General features: G+C 42.2%; 1 protein-coding gene across 1 annotated transcript in view; it reads right to left on the bottom strand.

Moving 5' to 3' along the window:
* Nucleotides 1-17,573, bottom strand: part of JAZF1 (JAZF zinc finger 1) — a 331,623-nt gene that overhangs the window by 313,635 nt on the left and 415 nt on the right. The gene's annotated exons all lie outside the window — the stretch shown is intronic.

Raw genomic sequence — 17,573 nt, 5'->3', positions numbered from 1 at the left:
TTCTCCCCACAGCCTCCCCACCCCACCCCCCAATTCTGCCAAGACTTCTCTCCCTAAAATCTATGCAAGGTTTCACAAAGATCTGGAAAAACACGTTTTAAAGAAATCTATAGGTCCCCACAGTTTAGGAACTGTACCAAGCGTTACTTTTTCATGCATCGTGATTACTGATAATACTTGTTTTCACTCCCACTTCAAAATAAAATAGCAAACACTACATGAATTGCATTAGTCAAATGAATTAGTCCAAAATGTTTATTTCAATATGAGTTTTGAAATATGGAATGAAACTTTTCAGATTGAGAAAAAAGCAAATGAGACTTGAAGAGATCTAGACGCCAGTTTCCCAGATCTCTATAGGGCTTTGCAAACAAAATGGGGCCTTGGAGTGATTTGAATGTTACAGAAAGCAGAGCAGAAAGGAAACTATAACCATAATAAAGCTGCACAACATTCCACAACATCATTTGGGGCTGGGATTAGTTTAAAATTTAAAAATTTTAAGTACAATTTACCCCCCCAATGTGGGCTCAAACTTATGACCCCAAGATCAAGAGTCACATACTCCACAGATTGAGTCAGCCAGGCGCCCCTGGCTGGAATTATTTTAACTCCATTTGGGGACACTGGCTGATACACAGGTCTACAGGAGAGGCCCTGCCGATGGCTCCCATCCTACTTCCCACCACGGTCTTCGTTTCTCCATCTCCACTCATCACATCAGCCTCCTTGCTGCTCCTCAAACATACAGACCCTCCTGCTCTGGTCCTTTGTCCTTGCTGGTCCTTCTGCCTGAACCACTCTTCCCCTACAGACCCAAATGGCTCCTTCATGCCCCTACTTCATTCAGGGCTCTCTGGAGATGCCTCCCTCTCAGAGCCCAGCCGGGACTACCTTATCTCAGAACGGACTCAACCTCTGTCTTCGACTCCCCTATTTTCTCTTCACAGCATTATGACTTTGAAGTTATCTTATGTATTTGAATTTTTTCTTGCTTCTCTCATGAGCATGGGCTGCGTGTAGTTCACTACTAGAGAGTGCCTGCATAGTTCACATGCAATAAGTATTTACTAAATACACAAACTGGGAGTGTCAGAAGTTGCTGCATTAAAGAAAAATAGAAAACATTTAATTACTTATTATATCAGACTGCTAGACAAAAATCTTTTAATACATAAAACCCATGGGGATGTAGAAGGAAAATAACTAAAAGGACCCTCAGTAATAAAATTGGAAACCATTTTATTTATTTTTTAAGGTTTATTTCTTTATTTTGAGAGAGACCGTGCACAGGTGTACAGGAAGGGAAAAGAGCAGAGAGAGGAGAGAAAGAGCATCCGAAGCAGGCTCCACGCTGTCAGTACAGAGCCCAACACAGGGCTCAATCTCGCGAACTGTGAGATCATGACCTGAGCTGAAAGCAAGAGTCGGATGCTTAACCAACTGAGCCACTCAGGCACTCCTGGAAACCATTTTCTTTCTTTCTTTCTTTTTATAAAGCTTATTTTTGAGAGAGAAAGAGAGAGAGAGAGAGAGAGAGGATGATGCATAGAGGGAGAGACAGAGAATCCTAAGCAGGCTCCACACTGTCAGCACAAAGCCCAATGTGGGGCTCTCACTCACAAACCGCAAGATCACAACCCAATCTGAAATCAAGAGTCACATGTATAACCGACTGAGCCGCCCAGACATCCCCAAACCATTTTCTTACTCAACTACCGAGAAGTCACATAAGCCTGGACCAGCTGTTCAGCGGCATCAGATCCCAGGACACTCTTGAAGGGGGAAAACCATGGACAGTGTATTCTGTAAGACTGAAAAATGTTTCAATCATTGTCAAATACCACGTAGAAACAAAGAAGTTATATATTCTCTGCAATCAGTACACAACCCAACTATTGCCACTCGACCTTCTAAAACAAGGCCTGTCTCAGAGCTCCCGAGAAGCATGAGCATGCAGCATTTCAACGACTGTTGAGGGGATACACAGCCGCTTAACCAGGAGAGCGCGGCATTTGGTTAGACTCCTATAGTCATGGTCTTGGACTGCTTCCTTAAAAGCTCTACAAATCCTTCCGAATGATTCACAATAAACCTTTACACACAATACAAACAAAATCATCTCCTATTTTTTTTGCTTACTTGGCACACAATGAAAAAATTATGTTTTTTGTTTATATAGCTTAATAAACCTCTCTGGCCTCTCAAAATGCTTTTTCTCCCAAATGGAAAATTATATTTATCAAATGTGGAAGTGTTTTTCTAATCACATGATCTAACATCTCAAAAACCGAAATCTGGATAAACAATACTAAATGAAGGCTGGTATATTTTGAAACAGCAAGAATTTGCATGTGGAATGTTTTAACAGCTCGTGGATTCCTACAACCACTCAGTATGGCGTCTACAAATACCAACCAAAACACGACCGGAGAAATCAAATTTCATCAAATTTCTCAAAGCAAAAATGCTTAACAAAAACCAGAAATGTGTAACGTTATTTTGATTCTTCTTCCATCATGTTATGGAAACAAAGAGAGGATAGAAGAATCTGAGGAATGTGGCAGCAGCATCATGGATGCGAGAAGATGGTCCCATAGTATCAGTGTTAATATTTACGGGATGCTTCCTTAGCTGCCAGGTCCTTCATATGCATGCCTTAGTTTAATCCTCATAGCTGCACTCTGAGATAATACTATCTTCATCTGATAGAAGCTGAGGTCAAGAGAAGTAACCTTGGCCAAGGTCACAACAGCCAGCAGGGTTCAGGGCAGTACCGCTGCCCACTCTGCAGTAAAGCATTCAGCTCAGCTTCCTCCAGAAGGTAAGGAAAGGAACTACCTAGGGAGCTTTCTTCTCTTCGGAATTCACCAGAGTTCCAACAGCTAACACACCAAATAAATGTAGTATCTCACAAAACCTTGAGATATGTACGATTATCCCATTTCACTGTTACGTTTTTACGTTTTGGGAGAGAGAGTGAGCGAGCACATGGGAGGGGCAGAGAGAAAGGGAGAGAAAGAATCCCAAGCAGGTTCTTCATGCTGTTAGCGCAGAGCTGGGCACGGGGCTCGAACTCATGAACCTTAAGACCATGATCAAGAGTTGGGCCAAAATCAAGAGTTGGGCACTTAACCGACTGGACCACCCAGGTGCCCCATTTTAGAGTTGAAAAAAAAAAAATGAGGCACAGAGAGGTTACATACTTGACTGAAAGAAAAAAGTCAGGATTCCAAGTGAGGTAAGTTGCCCCCAGCAATCCCCGGGTGGAGCACTGTTCTACTGTTATTGTCTCTGCTCCTCCTGACCAAACACTCCCTCTCGCATGACTTTAACCTCCTTGGCTTCTTCATCTATGGAAAGAGCTAGAAGGACTAGATCACCTCTAAGTTTCCTTCTGGCTTTTCCGTGACACGGTGCTCAATTCGTCAGCTTGAAATCATCCTTTTGCCGTGAGGAAAACACCCAGAATAGAGTATTTGAGTGATCTGGCTCTCTTTTCCCCCACGGGAAGAAAATGCACCCTAACAATGATTCGAATATGCTTTCAGGATTAAGGCTCATTTTTTTAGAATCTGATTTCAAAGAAAACTTGAAATCCAAAGTTTTCATTTTAAAAAAACAGCTAACCAATTCCTGAAAAGAAATGGAAATTAATAAACAAAACAAAATTATAAGCTACTATTCTCCCCATTACACCTTCGGTAGTCCACGGAGCTTCTCTGCTGGAAACAATGGCCTTCAAGGTCTACTGTGCGTCTCAGCATTTATATGTATTCTATTAAAACACATGGCCTATCGTCTATATCTTATTAAATGTGGTGATTAGCAGGGACGGAACAGTTTTCTTGCATAATGTTTTAAAGCCATCTGTACTGGTTGCAAACCAGTATAATAAGATCTATGTCACATAAAAAGTTTTCGTTCTTAGCTTCTAATAAGGACAAGGATCTGCTGACAATGGCCTGCACTCCAACATGAGAGCTCGGAGCCACAAGTAAGTAGCACCCGTCTTTGGAAGAAAAGCAAGGGCTCTCTCTACTTTGCCAGAGTCCCCACCACTCCCAATTAGGTTGAACTTGGTCACTTTACACATACACAGTGTCCCGAGGGTATGAAGTTTGAGAAGTTTAGGACACAGGTTTTCCAGTTTAGGCATTTCTGCTCTAACTACACACCTGAGAGAGTATCCCATCTTCAAAATTGTTTAGGGCACCTGGGTGGCTCAGTTGGTTAAGCATCCCACTTCGGCTCAGGTCATGATCTCATGTTCATGAGTTTGAGCCCCGCGTCGGGCTCTGGGCTGACAGCTCAGAGCCTGGAGCCTGCTTCGGATTTTGTGTATCCCTCTCTCTGACCCTCCCCTGCTCATGTTGTCTCTCTGTCCAAAATAAATAAACATAAATTTTTTTTTTAAAAAATGCTCTATATTAAACACTTGCCTCCAGTCAAACTCAAAACCACAGCTACAGAATGGAAACCCAAAAAGGTCACACCCCTTTAAAAGTGTTATTCCTTTTTTAAAAATCCACAATCTTTGCAATGCTAGTTATTCCATCCATGTGAACCAATGGGTTCCCAATTTTGACAACAAATTAGAATCCACTTTGAAGGTGCTCATACCCAGCGCACCCCAGGTCAATCACATCATAAGCTCTGAAGGTGAGGTCAGGTCTCCTTATTTTGTCCAGCTTCACTCACGTGATTGTGAGGACAACTCATGTTGTCATACAAGGACTCCTAAACTAATATGACTGATTGCCATCAGCCAAAGATAAGAATAACTCTCATTACAACATAGTTTACGAAACCCTAAAAAGGCCCTTACCTTTCTGGGTTTTGACAAAATAGTATCTCTTTCTTCTAACATCTAGTGTGAAATGTACATATAACTTAATATCTCTTAACCAAATTTCTTGTCTGATGTTCTCCTATTTTAATATCTTGGTGTGGGCCCCTGAAAGTGCTGAAGGGAGGCCAACGTACAAAAGGGAGTTTCCAACTCAGGCATATTGAGACATATTAAAGCATCCGCTGTCAACCAATGATCTACTGCCAAACTCCAGATGTCTAGTGTCAGAAATATCCCATCAAAAGACCTACTCAGTAAAGAGCTAAAATTGAAACTGTCTATAGATTGCTTGGGGCCTATGAAATGCCCATGTGATATCTGAAGAGGTAGATTAGTCCACAGTCCACCAGCCTGTCCACTATCCCAATGAAGATTAGCAGAGGAAAGGAGAGGCCTAGAAAAGTTAATCTAGAATTTCTGTAATATGTACTTAGCTTATAAAGAAAATTCAAAACCCCATTTCCTTCATTTGGTGTTTGATACCTGAAGAAGCATGTGCATAATTTATGCTTATTTATGCTTATTACCGTGGTGTTCAGTTTACTTAACGGTAAGCTGTGCAGATACGTCTTTAGGGATTTCCCTGCTTTTGCCATTACTTAGATAATGACGCCATGTACTGACAATCGGCTAAATTAGCATTCGAGAGACTTTCTCGGGATGATTTAGGTAAGAAAAACTGGTGCATCCATTGTAAGCCCAGATGTGCTTCTCCACCAGCTGTTTAAGGCCTGGTGATGGAGTAATATGACCTAAAAGTGCTCTCTCGGGAAAGGACATCAGGAAAGTGTCCAGCAGAAAGGACTCTAAACATACGCAGGGCAACTAGGGCTTTGGCTCTTAATTCACAATGCTGACAACTGGGTCCCGATGGGATTATAATTAGGCCAAACAAATTTTTAAATTAATACCCATGAACATAATGCCAATGCTTTATTTTGGAAATCTAAACTAAAAGAGAAGATTGTGTGTATGGTGTTATTATGTTTGTCAGGAGTCCCCTGCCCCAGATAAATAAGGATCCGTTAGGGAGGGGAAACTAGTTAGCACCTTTAGACAATAGAGTAATTGCAACCACTTTAAAACTGCGGAATTATTATTTCCATTGTTGCGACTGTGATGATGGGATGCTCATGGATGCTTCCAACCACTGTAAACTTCAGTAGTCTGGAAACATTTCTATTTCTACCAGAAGGCAGGCATCCAAGTATCTCCCCAACCGTCCAAATTGCTCTCTTTTGAAATCCAATCTTTCTTCTGTACACTCAGGTATACAAGGGTCTTCTATTAAAATGTAAGTATCTTTTAAGTTTGTGTATTTATTTTTGAAAGAGAGCAAGGGTGCAAGTGAGGGAGGCGCAGAGAGAGAGAAGGAGAGAGACAGAATCCCATGTAGGCCCCGCACTGTCAGCACAGAGCCCGACACAGGGCTCGATTCCACAAACCGTTGACATCACGGCCTGAGCCGAAATTAAGAGTTGGATGCTTAACGGACTGAGCCACCCAGGCGCCCCTAGAATGTAAATACCTTGTACAAGGGCAGAACTTAGGCTGCACAGAGCAGATACTCAGGAATAGGAGGCCACCTGGGAGCTAAGCCGACTCCACACTCCCCTGAGCGTTTTACTGGCCATGCACTTCGTGCTATGTTATCTGCTCTATGTCTTGGTCTATGTCTAGTCTCAAATGGGACTAAGGTGGCATTCTTGAGCAATACATTAAAAGCAATTAGCCTGTGCCTCGCCAGTAGGGGCTTAATAAACAGTAGATATTGTTACTATTTTATACAAATCAGAAGACTGTCAGAATTGTCCCAGGTTGAAAAGCTAAAATGTAGTTGGAATCAAAATTCAAAATCCAGTTCGGTCCAGCTTCACAGTCCAAGCTACTCCCCACCCCAGCCCCCTGCCTCCTTTATACCAAACTGCCCTAGCAAAAAGGTGAGAGGAAGCAAGATACACTTTTGTCCTCGCATTTTTTAAGTCCTAGAATGTTCTAGGCAGCCAAATATTGTAGGTAAGGCAAGAAATAATTCACCTACGCTTCATAATATTCTCAACATGGAACAGGCCTAGCCAAGTTCAATTCCCAAGTATGAAAATAAAGACATGGATTTCTTTTTCACATCCTCTTAAAAAAAGAAAGTCTTCTTCAAATTCCCTTAATATAAACTGCCTTGGACTAACTGGTATTTGTGTGTCTGTCATAAATATATACCTATAAACGCATAAATATATTATTCCTCATACATGAACACCTCCAAAGATTAGCCTCAAAGATGTTTTTCACCACCCAAAGTTACCTTTGCAACTTATTCTTCTCACAGTCCAAAGCTCTTCTCAATTTTCATTTTCATTTCTGAAAACACATCTTTTTTTTTTTAAACATTTATTTATTTTTGAGAGACAGAGAGAGACAGATCATGAGCAGGAAAGGGGCAGACAGAGAGGGACACATAGAATCAGAAGCAGGCTCCAAGCTCTGAGCTGTCAGCACAGAGCCTGACTCGCGGCTTGAACCCACGAACTGTGAGATCATGACTGAGCTGAAGTTGGACACTCAACCGACTGAGCCACCCAGGTACCCCTTTTTTAATTTTATTTTTTGCTTTTTAAGTTTATTTTTTTTTAATAGTTTATTGTCAAATTGGTTTCCATACAACACCCAGTGCTCTTCCCCATAAGTGCCCTCCTCCATCACCACTACCTCTTTTCCCCCTCCCCCTTCCCCTTCAACCCTCAGTTCATTTTCAGCATTCAATAGTCTCTCAAGTTTTGCATCCCTCTCTCTCCCCAACTCTCTTTCCCTCTTCCCCTCCCCCTGGTCCTCCATTAGGTTTCTCCTGTTTTCCTGTTAGACCTATGAGGGCAAGCATATGGTATCTGTCCTTCTCTGCCTGACTTACTTCGCTTAGCATGACTCCCTCGAGCTCCATCCACTTTCCTACAAATGGCCAGATTTCATTCTTTCTCATTGCCATGTAATACTTCATTGTATATATATACCACATCTTCTTGATCCACTCATCAGGTGATGGACATTTAGGCTCTTTCCATGATTTGGCTATTGTTGACAGTGCTGCTATGAACACTGGGGTACCTGTGCTCCTATGCATCAGCACTTCTGTATCCCTTGGGTAGATCCCCAGCAGTGGTATTGCTGGGTCATAAAGGAGTTCTATGGATAGTTTTTTGAGGAACCTCCACACTGTTTTCCAGAGCGGCTGCACAGTTTACAGTCCCACCAACAGTGTAGGAGGGCCAGGCACCCCTTCTGAAAACACATCTTGAGGAAGAGGCTAGGGAGATGACAAGGCCCATCTGCCAAGAAGGGGCTGTGTTTTGGTGGGAGGCAAGTATACAAGTGGTTACCGTGAAGTATGGCGGGCAGGCGCTACAGGACAAAGGGCAGAACCAATTACAGTGATGTAATTTTCTGAAGTGGGAGAGGCTTTCTGTTCTGAAGGAAAATATTTCTGTTTTATAATCTTCCTAAAATAAACAGTCTGGTGCATATTTCATGAGATAAGGTATTTAACTAATATGGTAGCATATTTAACTCCAAATTGGAAGTACTTCTAGGACGAGGTAATGTTTATTTCATAGGCTTGCCATGAGGGTAAATTAAATATTGTATGAACAATGGGGCGCCTGGGTGGTTCAGTTGGTTAAGCATCCAACTCTTGATTTTGGTTCAGGTCATGATCTCATGGTTCAGAAGTTCGAGCCCCATATAGGGTTCTGCATTGACAGTGTGGAGCCTGCTTAGGATTCTCTCTCTCCCTCTCTCTCTGTCCCTTCTGTGTGCTCACTCTCTGTTTCTTTCTCTCCCCCCTTCAAAATAAATAAATAAACATTAAAATAAATAAATATTGTATGAAAATTGGTTAATACAACATCTGGCACAGGGTAGTGACTCCCTAATTGGTATCAAGAAATACAGGGTGCTTGGGTGGCTCAGTTGGTTGAGCCTCCGTCTTTGGCTCAGGTCATGATCTCGTGGTTCATGTGTTCAAGCCTCGAGTCGGGCTCTGTGCTGACAGCTCAGAGTCGGGAGCCTGCTTCGGATTCTGTGTCTCCCTCTCTCTCTGCCCCTCTCCTACTCACACTCTCTCTTTCTCTTGAAAATAAACAAACATTAGAAAAAAGAAAGAAACAGATCCATGTTTTGTGAGGCCTAGAGCTTTATATTCTCTTTATGAAAAAAATGTTACAAATACAAAAGGATTACAAGAGTTATCATTTATTTAGATTAAGAAATCACAACAAAATGCAAAATTTTAAAAGCTACCATTACCAAAACATCACAAAACCCAGACTAGGAAACCAGTGCGAACTGACCACCTGAGGCACCGCTCTATATACTTCTTCCAGGCTTCTCATAGAACAATGATTTATATGAATATCATTCTCTATAAGAAAATTGATATCACTTTCTATAAATCAGTCTTTCCACAAGTGTGGGTTATCAATACTTATTTTTAATTACTGATAATCCAGAAAAGTTACTTTCTGCCTCACAGCTCTTTATTAGTAATGCCAAATAAAAGTTTAGGATCGTTGTCAAATCTGTAAACACTTTCATTAATTTTCTTTCCTATAGGACCCGTAAGAATTTGGGGCGTTTCAAGCTTTCTTGTGCATTGAGTGACTTCAAATGTTCTCTATGTTGATGACACTCATTAACCAGCTTGTTGTCAATATCCCTTCTTGTTGTCGACACACACACACTTGCGTCAAATAAGCAAGAAACTTAAACACAGGATTTCTAAAAAAACATAGTGCATTTATAAAGGTACACTTATAGCTCACATTGCATTATATCTAATTTTATAATATATAAATATGTAACTATATACAAACTATATATGTGCATACTATAAATATTACACATATATATTATATTGCGTCATTGATATCTTCCTAACAAACTTCCAACTTAACTACACTTAGACAAGAAACGAACTCCCTGCTTAGAATTTTACACATTTAACAAACACAAGAATTTTCCGACTAGCTTCTGGCTCCATACATTTCAAACTAACTCCTACTGGTAAATGTCAGAGCACACATTCACTCAGCACCACTACCTCTGGCCCTGCCCCTCTGTGGTGGGGGCCCAGGTGAGCCAGCACAGTGAGTGGTGATCCTGGCAAGGGACTCCCATATGCAGGCGGCTAGGAATAACTTAACTAGACACGGAGATGATCATGAGTCATAGAAATATATACCATTAAACTCAAACTAAACGTGTCCCCAGTTCAACTTCCCCTTATCTATATCTCAAAAACAGTCTCAACTCCGAGGTCACTGAACCCAAGGAGATAATGTTACAGACGTCAGAGTGGAAAAGAAAAATATTAACCAACGGCTGCTAATCATACTTTTTCAAATTTTACAAGGTATGATCCCACGATCGCACTGCTGTACACACCGTCAGGGCTCCTCCAGGACCTTGGGAAGGACTGTGTGGATCCTAGGAATGGATTCATACGTGGTACTAAGACATGTACTAAGTGAGGGGCCCTGGGGCTCGACCTTCACTAGCTTCACAGTAAGTCTGCCTCATTGTGGTCCTCTGTGGTCCTTATTAGTACTCTTTATTTATCTCAGTCTTTACATACCTAGTCCCTCCAAATAAATTCCAATTCCTTGGTGACCAGAAGTACTGTCTTAAGTACTAGTAAATACTCAAAAATGTGTGTGGTTGTCCTCACTCTACACAGTGATTTTGACAGAGACAGAAAGAGGCAGGTGTATATATAATATAAACATATATATGTATTATATACATACATATAAATCTATGCACACACACATACATGTACACACATACATATGTGGGTGCGGAGATATTCACATGCATGTATAAATATATTTAGATATGTATTATATACATACGTGTATTTTATAGACTATATAGGTTATTTATCTATATAGTATGTCTATATATCAATTCTCTATATAATACCAAAGAAACAGAGTTGTTCCATGTTGATGACATGGAGTCCAGATCTTGTTCCTTCAAAAGATCTATCTCAGAAGAAAGTCACTATTACAGCCTAACAGACAATGAACAGGGCTTCCTGTGGAGGAGGCCAGAGGGTGAATCAGGCAAGGACCACTCTGGTCATTAGGAGACTATCAACACTGGACAGAGAGTCTGTAGTCGGTGACCCAAGAAGAGTCACTGTGACTCCTGCCAAAGCGGAGAGAGCGCTACTGGGAAGCCTTCATCCTTCAGAGAATATCCATTAATGTGGTCCCTGCTTGCAGCTGGCCTTTTAAAAAAAATGAATAATAGGTAAAAATGAATGCAACATTCCAGTGCTCAGTGCAAAGGGAAAATATAATTTTCTTTAAACTGATTTAGCATATTAAATGAATGGCTTGGGGCGCCTGGATGGCTCAGTTGCTTAGGCAGCTGACATTGGCTCAGGTCATGATGTCTCCATCTGTGAGTTCGATCCTTGCATCCGGCTCTGTGCTGACAGCTCAAAGCCTGGAGCCTGCTTCGAATTCTGTGTCTCCCTCTCTCTCTGCCCCTCCCACACTCATGCTCTGTCTCTCTTGCTCTCAAAAATAAACATTAAAAATTTTTAAATGAAAGGCTTGTTTTTTCCCCAAACGAACATCCAACAAATTTCTGACATTTGCAGTTTCTGATTTTCAGATTCTAAATAAACAATATACGCTATTCAACACTTGAGCAAGGTCAACATGGAACAAATCTATTACCTCATCATGAAACAAAATGTATCAGCTGGAGTCCAGCAAGTTCAGTAGTACTCAGGGCCTATCAGCATCGTCAAAATCTGAGGGCAGGGGTATGGGTGGGGCAGGAGAGAAGAAATATAAAGAAATGTGGGGAATGGATCTTGTCCTAACAGCAAAAGCTGGAGAAAAGGGAGGATTTTTAAGGGGTCTGATAACACTGTGCTGTCTCTCAGTTCACAGTCTTAAACACAAGGCCTTTGGCTTCCAGACAGTCCCAGGAAAGCCCCCTGAATCAAGTGTCACCAGCCTGCTCTAGCCTTGAAGCTTCTTTACGGTCACCAATGGGAAGCATGGCCATCATCTGCATCTCTACTATTGTCACTGTGGGAGAGGAATCCAAAACAGACACATTCTAAAGGAAGCTATTTTCCAAATATGGAAGCTTTAGTCAACCCAGTCAATCAGCTGCGGGCAGTTTTTCTGTCTGTGCATCTGGGACACACATCAGAAAACACGACACTACAGCAAGAAAACAATCAGAAGCTTGTGAAGCTTGGGAGATAGAATGTTCACTGGCAACATTCCATAAAGGGTGATTTGACTATTTACAGGTGAGAACTGGCTAAATGGAAAAACGATTGTGGAGAATGCTGTGACGTTTTCGATGTAAGGTTCCTCCACACAGTGCGTGGTATGTATGCACACTCATGCACACGCATGCACTTGAATCCTTGCCTGGCTCTGTATCTGGGACCTTCCTGTGAACTATGGAAGGGAGTAACAGGGCATCATGCCGCCAAACCACAAGGTGCAGGCAAAGAGCAGGGCAGGCAGTGACAAGCCTTTCATTCATTCATTTAGTCATTCAGTCATTCCTTCTCCCCACAGGAAATGTCCTCATGGGAATGTAGCCACAAGCTCAAAGCACAGTGCCTCCTTCTAGTCCTGGGGTTTTCCAAATAAAAACAGGCCACAAGGAAAGGCCATGTTGGAAGCCACTGGCCTTGGAAGACATTGGCCTTGACACCACTTTCCAGTCCACAGTGGCAAAGGCCTTTGCCAGCATCTAAAGTACCTCTGGCCACAAAGAACAGAAAGTGGCCAGAGCCTTCAACCCCAATACTGGATTACTGAATGTTTTCCCATTTCCCATTTTCAGCCTTTCCAAGGAAACGCCTGATGATTTCACATAGTTGTAGGCGGACAGAACCCACCCTCTGTTAACCTCTTTCATGGTAGGATTGCAAACACTTATGTAGTAAATACACAAAATGCAAAGCAATGAGTGTGCTGTAAATGAGTACTTTACACAGACTAATTCACTTGATCCTCATCAGTCACTGCATGGGGTAGGTGCTGTTATCGCCCTCATTAAGCAGAGGCAGAAACTGAGGCATGGTGTCATTAAGCCATCTGTCCACAGTCAAATGCCTGACAAGTGTCAGAGGTGTATATTCAAACCCAGGCAAGCAGGTTCACTATGCTACCTCTCAGATGATCCTCTCTTCAAGAGTTCAGAGCTACTTTCTAAAGGAAAAAACACAGAACAGTTGTGTCTAGAGGGGAAGTAGGAATGGTACTATCTAGTTCTTCACCCACTTGGCAATTTGGCATGGGCCCAGCTCTGCTACTGGTCTGAAATCCAAATCCCAGTTGACACTTAACCAGCCATGGAAATTAGGTAAGTTATGTAAACTTTCTGTGCCTCAGTTTGCTCACCTAGAAAGTGGAGATAAGAAGGGCTTACTCCCTATTATATACCCATCTATTTTGTATACTGTATACTATTTTGTAAAGTGGTGCTACTTTAAGAAGATAATGCAAATACTTAATAAACTATTGTTGGAGCCAAATTCTACACTATCGGTAGTACAGTAACTACCTTACTTTTCTTTCTAAGGACTTTGATCTCTACTAATTAGATGGTTTACAAATCTACTACCTGAAATGAAGCAGCATGGATTTATTACCTTAGTTTTGGAAATGAGGAAACTAGCAAGTAGAAACTCACAAGACACCTGCTGACATTCGGGGTCAAGAACCACCAAATCACAGCTACAGCAAGTCACTAGGTCAACAATATTTCATCTCCTAAGGGGGCCTCTACAGAAAAATCTAACATCTGGGGAAAGTTCTACATGAACCGCTAGTTTAGTACCATGGCAAGAATAACTGAATTGGGTCAGATTCTGCTACAGTTAAAGAGGTGTGGTCTGCGTTGGGGCCTTTACACTGTTCCCTCTGCCTAGATCTTGATGTTCCCCATGTGTCCTCATGGCTAACTTCCTCACTTCTGTCATGGTCTGGGCTTACCTATTACCTTCTCATTCTCAGTGAAGCCTGTCCTGACCAGCCAATTAAAAATTCTAACACTTCCTCCTCTCAACCCATCTCAACCTGCTCTAATCTTCTCTTTTCTATACCACTAACCACCTTCCAACATCCTATTTAATTTATTCTTATGCTGATTGCTTACTATCTATCACCATTAGAACATAAACCCCCCAAAGGATCTTTGTTCATCAAAAAACTACCAAGAGCCTACAACTGTACCTGGTACAAAATAGATGCTAAATATTATGACATGAATAAATTCAAAATGCGGGAGGTACTTTTACAAATGTACCAAATAATCAAATTTAGTAAGAATGGGGGCATCTGGGTGGTTCAGTTGGTTAATCATCTGACTGTTGATTTCGGCTCAGGTCACAATCTCACAATTTGAGAGATGGAGTCCGACATCAGGCTCTGCGCTGTTGGGATTCTGTCTCTCTCTTCTCTCTCTATGTCCCTTCTACTCCCCTACCCCCTGTTGCATGCATGCTCACTCTCACTCTCTTTCCCTCTCAAAATAAATCAATGTTTTAAAAAAAGTCTAGTAAGAATGATTAAACACTTGCCTTTCTGAAACCAAAAGTCAAAAGATTTCTCAGCACTGGGATGCCCGGACAGAGCAGGCATTTCATGAGTCTGTGACACTGACCTTCAATGCTAAATTTAATGCCCTTGGTGTTTCTGCAATTCCTAATTACCAGTTCGGCTTCACCTATCTCAGATGTGCACGTCAAGAGTGTTCCTACAAACTCAAGTATCTACTCACAGCAAGAAGCAAACAAATCTTGATCAGCTTCGCCCGTCTCCAGGAAACAGAGCTAGGCTATGAATGACTTGAGAGCAAGCTGACAGAGAAACACTTCACAATGGCAGGCCTATGGGATCTCCAGGCAATTTAAGTTGAGGGGGGGGGGGCTTCAGCTGGGGGTACAGGTGGCTGTTCACAGAGGCAGGTGCTGCGGCACTGGCCCAGCGATGAAAGGCAAGGACGAACACTGGAACACAGGTGCTGCACTCCTCCAGTGGGAAGAGAGCTAAGAAAGAGGATGGTGAAAACCACACTTCCCTTGGCTCTACAGCCCCCATCCTCTTTCCTACGGGTACAGGAAAATGGTTAAAAACAAGAGCTAAGTGTACATCTGTAACAGAACAGAGACAGCTATTCTCAACTTAATGCACTTAATTAATCTAAACTAAAAAATACTATCTTTTAAAAAAAATTTTTAACATTTATCTATTCCTGAGAGACTGAGAGAGACAGAGCACAAGCAATAGAAGGACAGAGAGAGAGAGTGGCACAGAATCCAAAGCGGGCTCCAGGCTCTGAGCTGTCAGCACAGAGCCCTACGCGGGGCTCGAACCCACAAACCGTGAGATAATGACCTGAGCCAAAGCCGGCCGCCTAAACGACTGAGCCACCCAGGCGCCCCCCTAAAAATACAATTTAAATGAAAACTATGGGCCTTGGATGCTGAAGGCCTTGAAAACTATGTCAAGCAAGAAACACACCATAGTCCCATAAACCTGCATTTCATTACTGCTTAAGGATTTTGACTAGTGGTTAAGTAGTAATAATTCAAGAAAGGTCCCCCAGATGGAACTACCAGCTGAGCATATTTCTCATACTCTCATGATTGCTAACAACAGGTTCTGTGCAAAAATGAAAGTATTAACATATATCTTTTAATAGTCCTTTCAAGCATCTTTATAATGTGGCCACTCAGTAACAAGGACATGAAATCAGTAAGTCAATCAGGAAAAATAACCATCCGCTTCCAAAAACTTATAGCCTGAACCACAAACGATAAATACCACTTAAGAATACACACAAAGAGCTTTCGCTAAATGCTTGGTCTACTCTATCTGCACTCAAGACCCTTCATCAAGTATATTTATGTGACACTGTCTAGTAATCAGGTTGTTTTTATTCTTTTTGAGGTCAATCCTTATTTGTGCATACAGGGCTGTTTTTGAAAGCAAGGGGCCCCTCCTCAACAGAGGCACCCAACGGTTCAAGTTCATCTCTTCCTTCAGGCAAATCTCAAGTGTTCGTTCATTCTAGCATTTACTTTCCATAAAGCTGGCTGGTTTTAAACTAATTCCAAAGTACAGTCATGGTTAGCTTTGCCACACAGTGTGCCTAAATTTAATTCTTCAGTATTTCCATTAAGAGAAAAAAAGCCTAGCCCTTTAGGGATGACCATTACTTAAAAGTTGAGTTTCAGAAAATTTACAGAACCTTTAGCCCTCTGTAAAAATGTTTACCCAATACTCACAACAATTTCTGCAAACTTAAAGAGCTTTTTGAATCCACCAACCATTTAAAACCATCTTCTAGCTAAATTCTCAAGGATAACTGCCTTCAATACATTTTAATAAATATAGCTTATGTTTTCTTTTAGCCAGCTAGTCCAAGTAGGCAGGCAATGTGGGAAAAATTCTTACTCACCTTACATTAATTACAGTTTATCCTGAAATAACTCCTAAAGTGAATGGGATATGCAATGACAGCCCTAAGTGACCAAATATTATTTATTTATATATTTATATGATGCATATTTCTTATTTGTATTCACTGTTTTCTATTTATAATTAAAAGCAAGGGAAGGAAATTAACTGACAAAATTACTATTGGAACTTTGCATTACTGGAGTTTTACTATTATTTTAAACTGCTCATGATGAAAAATCTGATTTATCCTTAAAGTACCTGCGGTTATGACTATTTAATCATACTATGAATCAGCAAATTTGTTAAACTCCTGCTTTTAAGGCTACCAAAACTTGCCTAATTCTCTCACACCTCTACCGGAGGAGATGGCGGAAACTATTACATGGATGTTTTAAAACTTTGTAAGTTTCAAAATCTGGACAATTACTCATCAGGATTATCTATCGCTTTAAAGACATTCGGTAGGCATTTTCATTCACTACTCCGCATTCCGGATGCCCCTGCCCCTCTTTTCCTATGCTAAACTAGGATTCAGCCCTTATTAAGCACCACTGTGTGCAAAGAGAAAGCATTATACCAACCAAATGAGCATAAGGCTCGGCCTCATTTTATTCGTGCATAAATACACAGCAGTCGTGATTTATTCTCACAACTTTGTAGAAACGTGAGTTGCATTCACATGGCTGAATCCACAACACTCCTTTGGAAATGGCTTTCTGGGGTTAATTTATAGGTTCTCCGGTTCAGACAACCACGATGGGGCATCACGCGGTCCCCTCATCTTCCAGCCCACACAGGACAATTCGTGGGCGCCAACCACACCTTCTGCAGGTGGCTGGATCGCCCGAGGCAGATGAGCCCGACCCCTCTCCGCTTGCAGGGACTCTGGATAGGAGTATGTAAATGCGTGCAAGGACTTCGGATAATTCAAGGACTTGTTGGCGGGCCCCGGGGTCCCGGGCAGGAAGGGAAAGCAGCCTACCCGTAGAGCTCCCCCTCCCCCGCGGTCACCGAGTCCCCTGCGCCCCGGGCGCTGCGCAGGCCGCCGCCGCCGATCACCGGCGCAGCCGGCGCACCTCGGGCCTAGCACCATTTGAAAGGCAAATCTCAGAGCCGGGGCACATTTAAATGCCCGGCCGCGGCCCCGGGGGATTGCTTGCCAGCAGACACAGCCGCAGGGGCCTCCGGGGCCGCCCGGCCTGGGGCGTTGGGCGCGGCCC

This window comes from Suricata suricatta, chromosome 2, assembly GCF_006229205.1.
Source record: "Suricata suricatta isolate VVHF042 chromosome 2, meerkat_22Aug2017_6uvM2_HiC, whole genome shotgun sequence".
NCBI lineage: Eukaryota > Metazoa > Chordata > Mammalia > Carnivora > Herpestidae > Suricata > Suricata suricatta.
Note: the sequence above shows the minus strand (reverse complement) of the source record. Positions and strands in the feature narration are given on the sequence as shown.